Raw genomic sequence first — 17,560 nt, forward strand, 5'->3', positions numbered from 1 at the left:
CTTTACAAATCTGTGCTGACTGTTTCTGATTATGTTCTTGTCCTCCATGTGTTTGGAATAGGTTTTCAGAAGAATTTGCTCCATTGACTTCACAGGGGATGAGAGGACGCTGAGTGCCTTTTAGTTCCCCAGATCCTCCTTCATGCCTTTCTTGAAGACAGGAGTGAGATTTGCATCTTCCAGACCTTAGGAACATCTGGTCACTGTGACTTTTCAGATATAATCAAGAGTAGCCATGCAACATCAGCTGGCTCCCTCAGTACTTATGGGCACACTTTTAGGTTTTATGAACCTGTGTATGCCCAGTTTGTTTAAATGTCCTATATCCAGCAAGCTTAAGTCTTACAGACTGCAACCAGAATCTAAAAGACCCCAGATCCACAAGCAGATTAAGATTCAGTAGAGTGCTAAAACATTGGCTTTGCAAATGTAGTTGCGAAATGGAGGAACATTACTATTGTGATTTAGTTTATAAAAGGATATACTGTGACCTTTAAACATCTGCTTATAAAGAGAGGGTGTTAAGCAGGACTATAGGCCAGATCACTTTGTTCTTAAAATGACATTTTTGGAACTTTCATTACAAGGACTGGCTGTTCCTTGCTTTGTGAGAGGCCCCTACAAAAGCGTACTGACATGTGAAATTCCTCTCTCATACTGCTGCTCTCTGGGCTGCTGTCCTTCTGCCATATGGTCAGTCAGAAGGATTATTTGCTTATAGGTTTGACAATAACAGGAAAGCTATTCAAATGGTGAAAGTTTACTAGTGCTGTACAAATGTGTTTAGTCTTGGCTTAGCTTCCAACAGCTGAGGCAAGGAAGTTTATCAATCTCAATATAATTATTTACTGCCTTATAATGATGACTCTGATGGCCTAGTAGCTAATGCATTGCTGGGAAATGTACTCCTCTATCATATGTAGTCTTTATATTAAAATTCTGTGCAGGAAAGAACAGCATAAGCAGTCCTGTTTTTCCAGGACTGTTGTTCCTGTTGTTTCAGTCTTGTAACAGCGTCAGCAGTCCCTCCAAAGCACAGTTCAATTCTGTGGGACCGTAGACTGGAGTGCTTGGATGCAGTGATTGCTGCCCTGGAGCTCCTTCCTTGGCATGTTTGTCCAGGTACCTCATGTGTCAGGTACACTCACTGCTCCCTTCCCTACATGGCTTTTGCTATGGATTGAAATGAAATGGGAAGTCTCTCACAGTATGGGTAGAAAGTAACCCTGACCAGGGTCTAAACCTCCCCATACTGAGAGCTGAGTTGCTATGGCTCTTTCCTGTGCTTTGGCTGGAGATGGCTGTGAGGAAGTTGCAAATGTTGGGGAGCAGCAGTGTAACAAGTGCAAGAGATGGCAAATTATTTTGTTTCTTGATCATAAGAGGTAAAAAGGAAGCATAGAACTGAGTATGTAAACTACTTCTCTCCAATAATAGACTGTATTTGTGGAGTTCTATCTTTAAAATCCACAGATCCTCTCTTGGTCCTGGTAAACATGAAGGTACCCTCAAAATGATATTTAAATCTTGTTTGTGGCTGGTTCTTATACATAGCTTTAAAATGTGGGCCTTATGGAAAGTGTTTTGGTAGTTTTATATATATAGTTTTGTATATATATATAAAAACTACAATTTCTGGTGCGGGCGTGAGGTGCTTTGTCTAAATATCAACTTAGGGTTGGGCACACAGTACAAAATGCTCCCTTGAGACACAGCCAGTACTCAGTCACCAGATAAAATGGCATTTGAATTTGCTTGGGAAGGACATTTTGGTAACAAGCTCAATCTCGCCTCTGTTGGAGTCTGTCAGAAGTTTCCATTGACCCCTCTGAATGCAGGATTCACAGATCTTTAGTGAGGTCAGATTCTTTGCCCTTCATGCCAGTGCACCCAGCAAAGAAAAAGACTAATCCCACGAGGATCTGAGCCCATCAAAGTGAGAGAAGTAAATACAATTGAATGCTTAAATTCAAACCTTGTATCCTCTATCTTCTATGGAGTGCAGTCTTACATTGCACTTAATCCTATTTAAGTGTGGGCTACCCTGTGTCCTGATTGTGGTTTCCTGCCTCCCTTTTGCTGGATCAGTTGGTCAGATGGTGAGGCAGATCAGTTTATTGTTCTGACAGAAAAGTACCCTCTGCTCTTCTTCTTACCCTTCACAGACTCACACTTTGCTGGCTCTGAAGAAGTGGGAATGGGGAGCAACAAGGGAGAGGAATCTGTGAGAGTGGAAATGAGACTTGGGGCAGCAGCCTGCAGTCCAGAGGAATTAAATGTGAAACCAGGATGATTGTATGACTAAACCTTGCCAAATCAAACTCTAAGTGGCCTATTCAGGTACCAAAAACGTACTCAAGCTTTTACTGACTGGGCAGAGTGAAGGAACTAAGTCAGCTAGAATAGTGTCAGGGAAACACTGTGAAACATGTTTTTTGTCCCTGTGTGTTTAAGAGGTAATGTAGCACCCATTCCTACTTGCATCAGGCTGAGACTAGCCTAAGTGTATGTGCCGTTTTCTTGAAGAAGTTTCATAGCTGTTTATCTTCTAAAAACTGTTGTATCCTTCCAATGTCTTTTTACTGACCTTTGTTACTTAAATTTCAGCTAGAGGAAGGAAGAATTAGAGCAGTTCATATTGACATAGTTTGGTTGGAAAAGGGAAAAATAGTTTAAAGTACATTTAGGATTTTTTTTTAGATGATAACGACTTTCCAGACACTTCATGTCATGACAAATGCATGATGATTTCAGCAGTCATCGAGAGACTGTCTTAAAGCAAATGAGTAAATTGCAGAAACTTTTAACTTCAAAGTGCTGTACAAATGAAGGGGGCCTCTCAAACAAACATGCTTTTTCTGTTTAGGGCTATTGCAACCAGATTGTGCTCTCTGTGTGTGTCATAGGTGATAATGTGGCAAAAATACCCAGGAGCTGTCTGGTGGAGATTGTTGCTAGCAGGACTATACAGCTCTTTCTCACTGCTGCTTTATATCCACCTCTGGAGAATAATGCAGTGACTACGTTGTGCTGTAGATGTTCTCAGAGCTCAGGCCTAGAGAATTGAATTTTTTCTTGTGTGAGGCTTTTAGCAAAAGGAATTTTTGGAAATCTATTTTAAGAACTTTCTTACTCATTTGTTACAAAAATTTCTCTGTTTCATTGGGTTGTGAGCTCAGATGTCAGTCCTTTTGAGGAAGACTATCTACTTTTTTTTACCTATTCTGGTCCCTATCATTAACTTGGATAGAGGTCAATAGTCCTGATACTTGCCTAGAATTGTCCTGTGCATGTATTAGTAGTCTGTCCTGCTGACATAGTCTGACTGCTGTACTGAATGGCTCTGCTTTGTACTCTGTTTCTGCATGTGTTAATAATGCTGTGTACAAAGTGCTGTAATGACGCCTGCAGTACAAAGCATTCTCTCAGAAAACACTGATTTTCTTCACCAAAATGGCTTTTGTTTGTAGTCCTAGAACTATAACACTATTTAAATTTTCCTCACTACATTTTAGATTTTCTTCTTTTTATCCTGCTGTTCTATGCAAAGAGCAATCACAGTAAGAGTGAAAAACAAAGCTTTCAAGACATAGCTTTTTGAAAATTGATTTGAAATGGTTTTGATGTCTTCAAGAATTTGAACCAGAATTTGTGACTAGTTGTTTTGAGCATTTCAATTATTATCATTATAGTAAATAATATTTTCTAGAGCTTTTGTAGGTTTCTTGGATGTTTTTGTCCAGCAAGCCCAGGAAGGTGATGTCTCTGCCTCTGCATTTACTGTCTCCCAAGCCTTCTAAAGTTGAAGTAAAAAAGCAGCTAGGGAAGAAAGGAGGCTGGGGAGTCCAAATAAAGTGTGTTCATTGGCAGAACACCTGGTCTGCTCAATAGTAGGGGATGTAGATGTGGTCTGTGATTATAACCCACAAGGCAATGGCCAGGTCCATCTGTGGGTACATGGCTGTTGTTATCTTGCAGCTCTGGGAGTCACTTCTGTTGAGAACTGATGAGTAAAATCATCTTGTAAAAAGCAAATTATTTCATCTGAAGTTACCTAAATAACTCAGTCTTACTGGACAGCTCAAAGTATAAATTCTTTCCACTTCCGCATTTTCAGAAATCCTGGGGAACACGAAACACTGAAATTTAAGTTATCCCTTGTCCAGATCTAAACTGTGTTGCTGCCTAGTTTAAACCTTCAAAGGACCATGCAATGGGAGTCTTGAAATATTCTTCTAAATTGCAATGTATGTAAATACTACTAAGCCTGTTCTGATGCTAGGGCAGAGGTAGCTTTGAGAAATTCAGTGCAGGTCTGTAAGTTTTCTGTCTGTTCAGTTTCTTTTTTCATGCTAAATTTGCTGGTTTTTTCCAAAATTCTCTCAAAATTTTATTCTTTAGGATATACTGTTATCCTGTAGGCCATATTTTTTTTTGTTTTCCTGATGTTGTAGGATCAGAATTCTTCAGTGTGTCATATTGCAACTGTGTATCCCTGAACAAAGCAACAGAGCTGCAAGGATGCTGGCTTTCATTGTTATCTGCTCTGCTGCTTTTTGGGGCAGGGTTGGTCAAGGGGAATTCAACAGAGTTTTGGTAATAGGCTCCAAAATCAAATGAACTTGTGCAAGGCAAATTTACAGCGTGCCTTTTCTCCATAAGAAAAATCTCACTGGCAAACAATCTGAAAGGACCCAACATCTCAATAAGACACGGTCCCTCCCCTCTGCTCCCTGTCCTGAAAGGGCCCTTTGTTCCCAGGTTTCAAGGTGGGCTCATTGACTTTCATGTTACCATGGAACCAGTGTGTCTTTCTGCCTGAATTATATTTGCTGGTAATCTCCACAGCTTTTTCAGCAAATTAACACAGGTGATTTGTGAGTGGACTTGGTTGGACTAAAGGCCAGTGAAGAACCTGTTTGAGTAACCAGTTTAAGAAATAAAAGGTGTAAAAATAAAGGTCTGGGATAAGCCTAGATTGAAAGAGGGAGGGCAGCTAACCAGAAATGCTGTTGACTTCTAGTTTCTATTATGTGTAACACAGGAGGGCTGGTGTTGGATTTGAATGCTGGAAAACTTAAATACAAGTAAATCAAGTAAAGGTCTGTTAAAATTTAGAATTTAAAATTGACAGCAGTACCTAGTATGGAGTTACTTAGATGAAAAAGGAAGAGGTACTTTCATGGCAATTAATGGTCCGCACAATTAAAAGCTAGATGATTCTGATTTGTTCAATAAAACCTATACATACATTTACTATTTTTTTCTCAATACATATCAGCCTGCTGTCTAATAATACAACTGCATTTAACAATTTAAACTATTCCATGGTTTTTCTTCCAAAATTTCTGATTCAGTAAATTTGAGGAATTTGGTGAAATGGACCAATTTTGTTGACCTTCTGTGCAGGAATGATACACATTTTCATAAAATTAAGCCACTTAGATTTTAGTCCTGTTGTGGAAGTTTCATGCTTAGGTATTCCAAGGAAGATGGGGTGATTTCCTAGAAGATACATATGTGATTTTTCATCAGTACTATGTTAGACATATTTTCTGTTGGTTCTGAGAGAGTCCTTGATTTGCTGAATGTGCTGTCCTCTCATTGAATCTCAGAGTGCTCAGCACTTGGTAGGGCAGGTCCCTGCCAATAAGAACAGTTCCTTTTGCCTGGCATTTCCTTGTGAGTGATAGCGCTTGGAAATATCTGAGTCTGTTATTTTAAGAACATCTGTTGTTTCGTGTCACAAACCATGGTATTCTTCAACAGGAGCCAGTGTAGAAGTTAGAATCCAGTTTACCAATTAAGGAAAAAATGGAGTAGTTTTCTTAATACAGTACAATTTGAACTAAATAGCATGTAAGTGAAAGTACAATAAGCCAGGAGAAATTAATATCCAGTATAGAGAAAAATTGTTTGTTCTTCCATTAGAGTTTTTACTTATATTTGTGATGATGTTATTATTATGCATGCGGCCAAAAAAATAAAAAGAAACTGCTTAAGTTGGCAAAGTCCTTGAAAAAAGTTGTTTGAAATAGCGTGGGTGTTTTTTTCTCAGGAGGGACAGCTGTGCTTAGCTAGCATGTTGCTCAGTGAGACTGTAAATTTTAGCACTAATCTTCATTTCATGAATTGTTGGGTTTGCTGCTCTGAGTGATAATGTTCAAGGCTGGATATTAAGTTACTAAGAATTCTCTAGTAGTGTGTTTTCTACATTGCGTTTACAGCAACTTTTAATCTCCTGGGTAGGTGCTGTATGTGTAGTGTAGGTCATCCCTTATCACACTATGCCTGACAGCTAAGAAATAAATGAACTCAAAGCACAATTTAAGACACTTTGAAAGCCTCAGATGAGTTATTTGGTGGTATGGTTTCAACTATTACATTATCCATTCCAAGCAATAATTCCTTTTTTGTTTCTTTTTTTTTTCCTTATTTTTCGTTTGTTTTTTTTTAGTAAAACTCACTTTGAATATGGTGGCACCTGGTTCTTAAATGAAAAGCCTTACCCTCTGAGTCCTCCATGTTTGAGCAATTCCAACTGCACAACAGTGGAGTCAATCCTGAGGGACTACTTGAGAGGATTTATACAAACAGGTCATAAGATGTTGATTTCAGTGAAATGTTGTGATTTTTATCTCCAGTGTATTGGTTTCTCTGTTTAGGTGACATCTGTCCATTATTATCTCTAGTGGGTTTCAGGGAAGACAGAGCTAGGTAATGCCGTAAGCAGAATGGATGGACTCTAACAGGATAACTTTATTATTTGACAGACTAACTTCTGTAAACATACTTGCTTGGACTTCCAGAATTAAATAAGTGTTTATTTAATGTTTTGTCAATTTTTTAATGTTAATTGGTTAAGACTTAATTTTAGCTGCTTTTATTTCCTGAGTTGCTTTTTGTCATCTCCCAAATGAGAAGTCCAGGCAGTATGGCTTTAGGTTGGACAGGGGTAAAGGGATTAGAGGGTTAAAAATTTTAACAAGTCACCATTTCAAACAGTTGCTTGCAAGGGCACACACACCTATTGATAAAGATCTATGCCTCTGGCATGAAAGAGTTCTGAAGATTATATAAAGTAGGCATTTCGGTTCTAAATTGCATCAGACTCCACAATCTAATTTTGTAGATAGTTTTAGTCTTTCTGATGACAGATTTTTCTTTGTATGGTTTAATAAAGACTGAAAAAAATATTTCTTCAGATTTCATATTAGGTTCTGTGACAAACTGGACATCTGAAAGTTAATGTTGAATATGCTCAGTATATGCCTTTTCCTATCTGTAAAACAGTCTGAAAACAAAAGCCTTGGTTTCTGTCCCAACTTATAGAATAATATGTGAAACAAATCTAAAAAAAAAGTTTCACTTACATAGAGGAAAAAATGAAATAAAAATACTAAATAATCTTTGCATTATTTTCCACTTGAGGGGTTGTGATAATGATGTCTCCAAAGACATATTTTCAGTTTTTTAGCAGTTGCTAAGAATAGTTTCCTAGTGTCTCAGTTTTTCCATCCCTTATCCAGTACTAGTAAACCAGGACATTTGGTTCTGTGCTTTCTAGTACATCATTCTAAGGTTTATACTCTGCTTAGTACCCTAGAAATACACCTAAAAAAAAAAAAATCAGGGTATTTGTAAATAAAATCACACATTTATTCTGCCAGTTCTATGTTTTGTCCTTTTTTGGTTTCCTGGGAGAAAGTGTGGCAGCACACTTTGTCTGAGATTTAATCAGTACCTATTCCTCAGCAAACATACTCTGCTCCTGTCAAAATACTGCATCAAACTATACCTCCTCTGATCTGTTTAATCTAGATAAATGTTATAAAGGCTTTTTGTCTTTTCCCACTCCAGACAGGTAAGATTATCCATAATGGAGATTGTACATTTTGTCTTGGCAAAAGTTTGCAAGATCCACAGTTGATGAATAGACATCCGCTCTGCTCAGAAGTGTTACTTGAAATTAAATAGGCCTAACAGTAAATTAAATACATGGCTACACAATGGAACTGCTTAAATTTCCTTTGACATTTTATAGTTGTTTACTTTAGTTTATATTTTCTCACTTCTCCTTTATCAGTGTCACTAAGAAAAGAAGTTATCACGATATGCCAGGGTCTTCTCCAACGTTTAGAACACAGCCTTTTTTGGTTTCTCAAGTTGCTGTCTGATTTACACATAGCTCAGTTGTGTGCAGTGTGCTCTGTAGTGAGTCTGTACTGTGCTTGCTGGGCTGACTGCAGGGGAAACCTTAAGCAAAGCAGCTGTGCCCTGCAGGAAAGGGCTTGACTGGCTGAATTACTACAAGGGGTTGTTTTACCATGAAAGGACTGGTTTGCTTGAAAGCCTCAGTGAAATGAGAAGGGCAGCCCAGAAAACAAATCTGAACCAACAGCTGTAATAGTAAATACAGCATCCTGTTGTGCATGTTATGTGCTATATCTACAGATAAAAGTGTGATTATTCTGTCGCAAGAAAGTCACAGGTGGGTTTTACATCTTGGATTCATTAGAAAAACCAGAACCCTCAGAGTCCTGAGTGACTGTCTAAAACTGTGGACTATGGTGCTATGTTTGTTCTGCACATGTGTCCAACCAGGTTCAGAGACAGATCCAGGAACCTCTTCCAGGGGCTCTGCCGTTGCTGCTCTACAGAGCAGAAGTGCAGAAAGGCACATTTTCATTGTTTTTTTATGAATTTTTCTGGGTCTCCTCTTTGAATTTCCAGGGCCTGGGATGAGCTCCCCTCAGAGCTGTTGTGTGAATGTGTAGTAAGAGAGGGATTCCTGAGAATGTGCAGAACCTGCATCTTTTAAAGCAACCCAGACATACTCTAGCTAGAGTATGGGAGCAAGCTAGAGAATTGGGAGAAAGCAGACTTGGCTATAGCTGTTTATACAGGTTGGGCAGAATTTGGAAAGGTTGTTATTTCTGTTACCTAAAAGTCTTGAATTCCCTTGTGTCCTCCAAGCCCTTGTTACCCTTCTCTGCCTGATCTGAAGCTGTTCTGTCTCTTTCTTGCACTCCTTCACCCCTACCATTTGTATCTGCATTTTGGGATTGCTTGCTTTTGTTTGCTTCCAGCTGATGGACAGGTATTTTATTTGCTCCCATGGGTTTGAAAAAGCAACTTTCATTTGAAATTCTCCTGGGGTTAAAACTTGAAAGGCCCCAAAGAATCTGTTGCTGTAGATGAATGCTGGGAAATAAGTTGTTGGGTTTTTTTTTTTCCTGTAGAAAACCTGCCTGGTCTCTGCCTGTCTTTTTTTTTCCTTTTTCCCGTCAGCAGCCAGAGTCTGTAGGCTTTTGGGTTCATGTGCTGCTGAAACCCCGGCTCCTGGGCCTTGCAGAACTTGAAAGATGTGCCCAGATCTTTCTCCAGTGTCAAAAACATCCATTTTATTTTATCCTGGAAAGACTAATTTTTCAGGTTTTCTTTTTTCCTTTGTTCCGTATGGAATGAAAAAAATGTAAGAAATGTAGTATTTCCAGTAGATAAAATTTTTGCCCTCCCTGTCTCTTCCCAGAGATAGTTTGTTTGAAAATACTTTGCAGGACCACCACTGTGTTTGTAGAGAACATTAAGATAAATGTGTTTATAGATAAGCTGTGTTTAGAAACATGGTTATTTTCATCATCATGATAGGAGGGCTCATCAAAGTCACTTCGCTCTCTACAGCTATAGCTAGAAAAGGGAATTACTTTAGTAAATCCATGGTTAGTTATGTAAGCCTGCTTGCATGATGATATAGTATCTCAAATGGACACTGTTGGTTTTTTAACATAATTTACTTTTACGATTTTCTACCTATTGCTTACTCTTTGTAATTCTGATATTTTTATAGCGTTGGAAAATTCTTAATTGCCAACTGATTTATCCTGTGTTAGGGACTAAATGGGCAGCTTTTGGACTTCAAAGGGCATTTAGACTGCATTTGCTGCTTGGATGGGCCTTTTATGCAACTTTTCTTTTGCAGAGTTGTAGGGCTACAGACAAACAACATGTCTGAATTTTACTCTTATTACTTTTAATTTGTTTGCTTTGTTGAAGGTGCACACAGATGTACATGCAATTTTAAGGATGTACTATATACATTATTCATGATTTTTCATTTTAACATAGAAGAACAGATTTATCACTGACATTTGTGCTAGCACAAAATGTTTGTAAATGGTACTTTCTCCTGGTGGTATTCTACATTTCTCATAAAGGATAAATGACCAATCAAGAGTGCAAAATTGTTAACAGCCAAGAGTAGACAGTTGTATGCTGCTGGGACATGTTGAGACTTGGTAAGTCCCACTCCCTGAAGATAGAAATAGTACACTAGAAATAGCATAGAGGATAGAGGAGCAGCTCCAAAGATACTTACTTTTTAAAAAAACATTTTTTTCTTAATTGTTTACTACTATGGTGCCCAAACATTAGTTAACAACAAGGACCCATTGTGCAAGGACGAAAACATAGTAGCAGACATCTTTTTCCCCTAAAGGAGAGCAATTTCTCTGTGATTCTACTCTTTGAAGTATTTTGTGGGTGGAGCACACAGTGCCTCCCTGGTTTCTTTTGTGATTTAATTAACCAAGAACACGCTATGTGCATGGTACTTTCCAAAGCTGATGTAGTAAATCTTTCCTAGAGGACTTAAAACACAGTGGGATGTCTCACTGTGCTATTTGCAGTGGCTTTACTCTGTTCTTGCTTCAGTCAATGACAAAACCTCCAGGGAAATTAGTGAGGATGCATCCACATCCAAGCCAGCTCTTATTTTCAGGATCACCAAGTGCAAGGGAATGGAATGTCTACAGAGATAGAGGCTAAAGAGTTAATCTGTTGGTACTATAACAGCTAGTCTTCTGACAGTTCCAGGAGATGACTGTATATGTTTTTATTTAGATACTCTATAATTATATAGACTTTCAGCTGTTTGGGCCTTTTGGCTCTTCTGTAACATGTGATGAAGATTGTCTGTTTAAAAGATAGGGTGAAAGCTTAGGTGAGAGCAAATGAGTTGCTGAGTTGTTTATCTGTGCCACCCCAAAAGGAAGGATTGCCCTTGGTGTAGATATTGTAAGTGACCTGGAAGAGATGGGTAAATTTTATACCTGTGGGCCACAACACTTGGCTAACTTTTGCTGCTCATGAGAGTGGTTCTTGGCAGATTCCACCATCTGGAGCTGATGTGTGCCATTGGTTTTGGAAATTTGATCTGGGGAAGTATATTAATAATCTGAACAGTCAAATACTGAGTCTGTAGCCATTAGTTTGGGATACAGGCATAGGTAATTGTTTTTGTGTAAAATAGACATGCCCAGCCCATCTGTGTATAAATTCCATTATTAATGACAAGCTCCAGCAGCAATAATCTCTTGCTACAGGAACATTTTTTTTAAGTAAACTCAGTTCTTAGTCACTCATTTTCATTTTCAAAACTGTAGTCTTCTGGTAATTAAGCATGGGACATCAGAGTTTCTTAATGAGTGGCTTGATAATGTGACCAGCAATTTGAATACAAGGCACTATGTGAGATTATTTAGTGCAGATTTGGAGTCCCTGCTGCAGTTAGAAGGAATGCTTGCATTTCTTCCCCAAAATATGGACTTTGTAGAGTAAGAATTATTTGTCAGAATAATGTGGTGGTTGAAGTTGTCCCAGATATTTTTATCATGTACCATGTTGTGGGATGGGGATGCAGGAGCTTTCCTATGTATGCATTCTGGAAATACTAGAGCTATAAAAATGGCTATGGCTAATCAGGATTATTTCTGTCACTTTGCTGTGGAGAAAAGTTGCTGTCTAGGTTTTTTCAATGTCTGTGCAAATGTGCATACCTGGGCAGGTGCTGAGGGCAACCTTTTCCTAATCTGACAAGGAAGGAATCTGGAACATTCCAAACATTTTATTTTGTCCTATGGGCTAATCAAGGGAAACAAGTGCCACATTCCCGCTAGAAGCTACATGACATATTTATTTAAAATAAAATAAAAGTGTCAGATAAAAGAGGGATTTTCACACACTTCTCTCATGTGTTTTGGAATAACACTACTTCTCTTATAGAGGCATTTTCATCTTTCTCAAGGCGATTATTCCTAAAGAAGGAATTGCGCTATTTGGTTTTTCTTTCCTTGTCATGTTTAGTGTCTCTGTGGCAGGGAAGGGCAATCTGCTGTACTGCTTTAGCCTTTGTGGAAGAGCTCCAGGAGGAGCTAGTGCATATCCTTATTTCTTTGCAGGATTGTTCTGTGCTCAGGGAGGCATCCTGAGGGTGTTTCTGAGGCCTTCTCTGCGCAAAGCCAGCATGTGCCCCAGTTCATGTCTGTTTAGCAGGGCATTCAGCCGTGTTCTTTGGTCTCAGTGATATCAGAATTAAGCATGGAATGGTAGAATTGATTCTTTTGATTTTTTTTCACTAAATATATGTTTAACAGGGTACAGCAGTGTGCAGCCATGTTTTTGGGAAGGTCATGTTTTCATAAGGGAAATAAAGTAGTAGTTAATAAAGACATTAATAGTAATGTGGATATGTGTGCCATATGTGCACAAACAGAGCAAACCTAGGAGGATTTTGGTTATATATTTTTTTTGCCACAAGTTGTTTTACTTTGCTTAGAAGAGAATTTAATGGAAGAAACTGGCATGAAAATAATTGAAACCAATGGTATTCCTTTGAGCAGGATTGGTGATGACTTCAGTGACCTTGGTGGTTACACAAGTTTTTACAATACCTTGAAGGATGCAATCAGAATAGCAGTGGACTAGACTCAAGTGCAGTGAGGGTTGACTGGCTGGAACTCCCAGTTCGCAGCTTCCATCTGTGTTTTAGACAGTGTTTAATGCAGAGTCAGCTGAGCCTGCAGACCAAGTTGTCCATGTGAAGAAATGGCTCAAAAGCCCCTTGGATCAGAGGCTCTGCTCATGAACAGTTCCTTGTGCTCATCCTGCTGTCGCTGTCTCCTCAGCAGAAAGATCAAGCATCCTTCTCCCAGCTGTCTCCTACACATAAGGCTGCGTTGACCCCTAGTGTGTCTTCCCTGGAGAAAGCTATTACAGAAGAGATATTTATTCAGCTCACTCAAATCCAAAAGATACAGAGAGGGAGTTTAGTAGATAGCTTTGATGTAGGAGTCAGATGCAGCTCCTACCTTCACTTCTTAATCCACCAGCATTTTGCCACTAAAAGTGTGGTCAGATTCTACCAATATTTTCCTTGGGTTTTGCTATTTAACAGTCAGCTCTGGAGCATTCATTTTGAATATGTTTTTAACAGATGGCTTTTGGGGCATTTTACTTTTTGAAATTAAAATGCAAATTAAAAACTGCTGTCATATTTTCAAAGTATGTGGTCTGTGTTATGTACAAATTTGTAGGATGAATCACAGTGGGCACATGCCAGCTTACCTTCTGGTATGTCCTTTGATGATAAATACTGTGAGCATCCCTTTAACTTTAGGTGAAGGTTTTCCTTCTCTACTAATTTTGTTAGAACTGTTTGCACGATGGAGGAGCTGAACCATTTTTGGGGCTGATGCCCTGAAGATGGAGCTGTTCAGAGCCAGATTCAAATCTGTTTACATGGAATAACCAGTTTGTGACCTTCCTGCTCCTGTAGTGTTTGGAGACCAGTCATTTCCATGGACTATAAGAAGAACAAGGTGCTATTCAGGTTGAGAGAGGGGCTTAAAGCCTGGCTTTATATGTTGTATGTGAGTTAGTATTTAAACAACAGTCTCTTCCTTTTAAAAGTGTGTTTTCCACCCATTTCCACCACTGCTACTTTAGCTTTCTCATGATAAAGATGATGTTTTTAACCTTTCTGCAGCCCTTTACCAAAACGTGCTCTCAGCCCATTCCTCTGGCTTCATTTTACTATCTGATTGAAGTCATTGTCTTCAGATGAGATTTTTAAGTCTTCTGCAGCTGATCCTTTGAAACAGAGAAGTTTTGATGCCAAATGGAGCCCCAGCTCTTGCATCTGAGCTGTGCTTCCTGGAGGTCTCCCACTAAAGTCCTTTGTTAGATGGTTTAGTCCTACCTACTCCTATCTACAGTTTTTGTATTTACAGGCAGGTCCTTCCAGGCCATGTGCTTTTTATTCTGTTGCCTTGTATGTTGCTCTAGAGAAGCTGGAATGAACATTCTGGGACACCTCTTTTGGCATCACAGCTGTGAGGTCTCTTTACTCTTTGGCTCCAGTTCAGAACAAGCTGAAGTCAATGGAAAGATTTGAATGCCACTGCTTCTTCATGAATCAACTGTGCATAAATGCTTGATAGAGGTACTCCAAAAGCACGAGAGGAAAATTCTCCTTACAATGACTCAGTTTTGAATGTCTTTTAATAATAGTTTCTCACTTGTATCAATACTTCTCAAATAGAGTGGGGTTTTTTTCTACATTGAAATCATGGTAGTGATTCTTATGTAAGCCTGAAATAGCTCAGTTAAAATCAGGATGTGTGTTACTCAGTTGATATTACAGCTGTTTAAATCTCAGAGTATGTGTTTTTGTAACAGTGCTGCTATTTTGTTTTTTTGTTTTCAAGATCTTGATCTGCTTCCATGCAATTAATGAATATGGTTTCATTAATTTCTTTTAGAGTGTTGGAGCTTACCAGTAAAACTAATAACCAACCTTTTTTTAAAATTCTTTCTTTTTTTCAAGAGCATATTCATCAATCTGAAAGGTAGAGCAGTAGGAAAAAAATCCCTTCCCTGAATGCATGCACAGAACAAGTAAGACAGCTCATATTTACGTAGTCAAGTTACAATCTGTAAATGTTTGAATGACCTTACATTCATATATTTGAATGGGAAAATGTATTAATGTTTTCAGAAGAGGACACTGTTGTCTAGAATCTTATATGCAACCTTTAGAGTTGTGTTCACAAATATTATGCACATGGCTGTTTATGATTTAAATAGCCATGGAGTGTCTGATGTCAGCTACTTCCCCTAAATAAAATACTCAGGACATGTACACCTGGTTTGAAGCCAACTGGCTTTGATTTGCTTCCTTTCCAAATGCCTTCATTCATAAGTGAGCAAAGTGATCCTCATGCTGTGAAAAAGAAACCTAGAAGTACATGGTAAACACAATTTTACACAAAATAGGGATAATTTCAGTTTTTCACAAAGCTCAGTGGTAGTTTTATCCAGCTTTCTATAAATTAAAAAGAAATATTTCTTTTGACTTCAGTGGGATTTTGACTAGACCCATATTTACTACACTGCATCAGTGATGGGAGCAGCAGGAGCCTGAGGGATTGAAAAAATCATGGATATTTGTCCAGTCCTCTGCCACTGGGAAAGACCTGACTGGCACCAGAGGCAGGGGATTGGTGCTTTGAGACAGTGACTATTGCAAGGTGGTGACCTCAGAGGGATGCAGAGCTGTGGTGAAAGGAAACTTTGCCACTGTTCATTCCTGGGAGCCATCTGAATGGACAGAACCATGGGCCCTGAAAGTGAAAGTGACTGCTGGAACAAGGAATAAGCTGGAGAAAAAGTTGGTTGGAAGTTTAAATCTCTGAGGAATTCAAGGTTGAAAAAGTGTCTGGGAAAGCATAATCTGACTACCTGGAGGCATAAAGCTGTGTGTGAAGAGTTTAAAAGTAAGATTAAGTGTCAGGAATAGAGATATGAATTGCTTAGCAATGGGTCCAAATCTCCACTGTGAAATGGGCATATAAGCATGGGAAAATAAGTATCTCAGTGCACTTCTCTCTAAAAACAGGTTCACAAAGAAATCACCTCTCAGCAGAGTGTCCATTAAGACAGGGGCCAGTTTTCCTGTACTGAGCCCTCGCTGTTGCACATTGCAGATTCAAGTTCATGGTGACCGTTCCTTGTCTGAGCAGAAGCTTGGAGATGCTCTTACAGTCTATTCTATAACCTCTAGATACAGTTTGTCTCCTCTTTGCTTTTGGGTAGTTTATAGGCTGGCCGGGAGTTTTTGTTTTCTTAGCTGTTTGGGTTTTTTTTAACCTCTGCTTCATTCTTGATTTTCTGCTGCTGACAGAATTGTCTGTGGTGCATTTCCCATTATGGTGCCTCTCTTGTGGTGCCTTTCTTCAGTTCCATTTTTGTGTTAGATCCTACCATAGGATTTTAATCAGTAGTCCAAAAGCCCCATATCTAATGGGGCCTCATCTGAACAAAGCTGCCAAAATGTCTGCAAAGTGGTTTCATAGGATATTTTTAATACTTGACACCTCTTAGAATTGCTTGAAAGTTGTTATGACTATTTTACAGTTTACTATTTTACTCCTTTCTGGATAGGGAAGTATGAGAGACTGGATTTAAGGCTTTTTGTTAATATCTGGTAATTCTAAGTCCAAAGGTGTTTAATTTAGCAAAACAGTATAAACATCAGCATGTATAGAGGTTTTTATTTATCTTCAGCAGAACACTGATCAAGTGATATCAGACTAGTTACTTTCTTTGAGAAAGCTGATTCAAAGAAGCTCAAAAGTTGAGAAACTTGCGTGAATTGTCATTCATTTTTCGCGTTCTTCACTGTCAGGAAATTTTAAAGACTTTAAAAATATTTCCTGTGAATGCTTTGGGTAAGGAAATTTTTGGCTCCAGTCTGAACTTGTTTTGGCATTTAGTTTGATCACCTTCATATGAGAAGCTTAAACGTTTATTCCTTTCAGAATTTCAGAGCCTAGGGACTGTACCTGAACATGCTGAACAGTGAAAGTTTCCTTAAAGAGGGGTGTTAATAGTGTGTGACAAAACTACATTGCTAAAGGGGATCTTTTTTCCAGGACTTATAGTATTGTAATAGCATTGCAGGGCTTTGGGAAGCCAAATCCTTCAGATCTGTTTGGTGTGAAAGCAGGTCAAACTCTAAACTAAATTCATGTTGTTAACTTTCATTTACTCTTTTGACTAGGAATTAAGCTTGTGATATAGGGACTTCTGATTGACATAAATATTGTAATTATTCTTGAAACCACTAATGCCAGTGCAGCAAATTTGTAATATATTTGGAGTTTAAATCCAAATCCATGGTGGTTTGCTACACACTTCCTTGCACATGTGTTCTTAGTTAAAAATGCCATTTTCTCTCATCCAGTAGCTTTTGTTCTTGTGGTTTAGGGGTGCACCTTCTTGTTCTTAGAAACATGCATGGGTCCCAAAATCAAGTTTATCTTGATAGTTCCTCCTAGTTTTTGCAGGATGGCCGAGGCACAAGTTACCAATTATGACTAGACTAATACTGGACTGAGTATCTCAAAACGTCATCTAGTTTTCTGGGTTGAGAGCCCTGGGAAGCACTCTTCACCTTGCAGAAGAGCACCAACTTGTGTAAATTCACTTGTCCTCAAAGAATTTCTAGCCCAACTTTTTCTGTTTATTTGGTGATTCTGAAAAAGACCCAACTGCGGAAAAGTTAAAATATAAGTAGACTTTGCCCAATTACTTCCCGGCAAATTCGCACAACAAAGGTAATGTAGGTGAAAAGTGTTGACAGACCAAATGTTTTAATTAAAGATCTTCAGCTAACAAACAGTTATGAAATTAGATTTTTTCAAGATTTTTCTTTCTTTTT

The 17,560-nt window shown here is 38.6% G+C and overlaps 1 protein-coding gene across 1 annotated transcript in view; it reads left to right on the plus strand.

The window, feature by feature from the left end:
* The window catches only part of COL4A6 (collagen type IV alpha 6 chain), a 108,574-nt gene that overhangs the window by 20,874 nt on the left and 70,140 nt on the right, over positions 1–17,560 (plus strand). The gene's annotated exons all lie outside the window — the stretch shown is intronic.

This window comes from Fringilla coelebs (genome assembly GCF_963513975.1).
Source record: "Fringilla coelebs genome assembly, chromosome: 11".
NCBI classification, from domain to species: domain Eukaryota; kingdom Metazoa; phylum Chordata; class Aves; order Passeriformes; family Fringillidae; genus Fringilla; species Fringilla coelebs.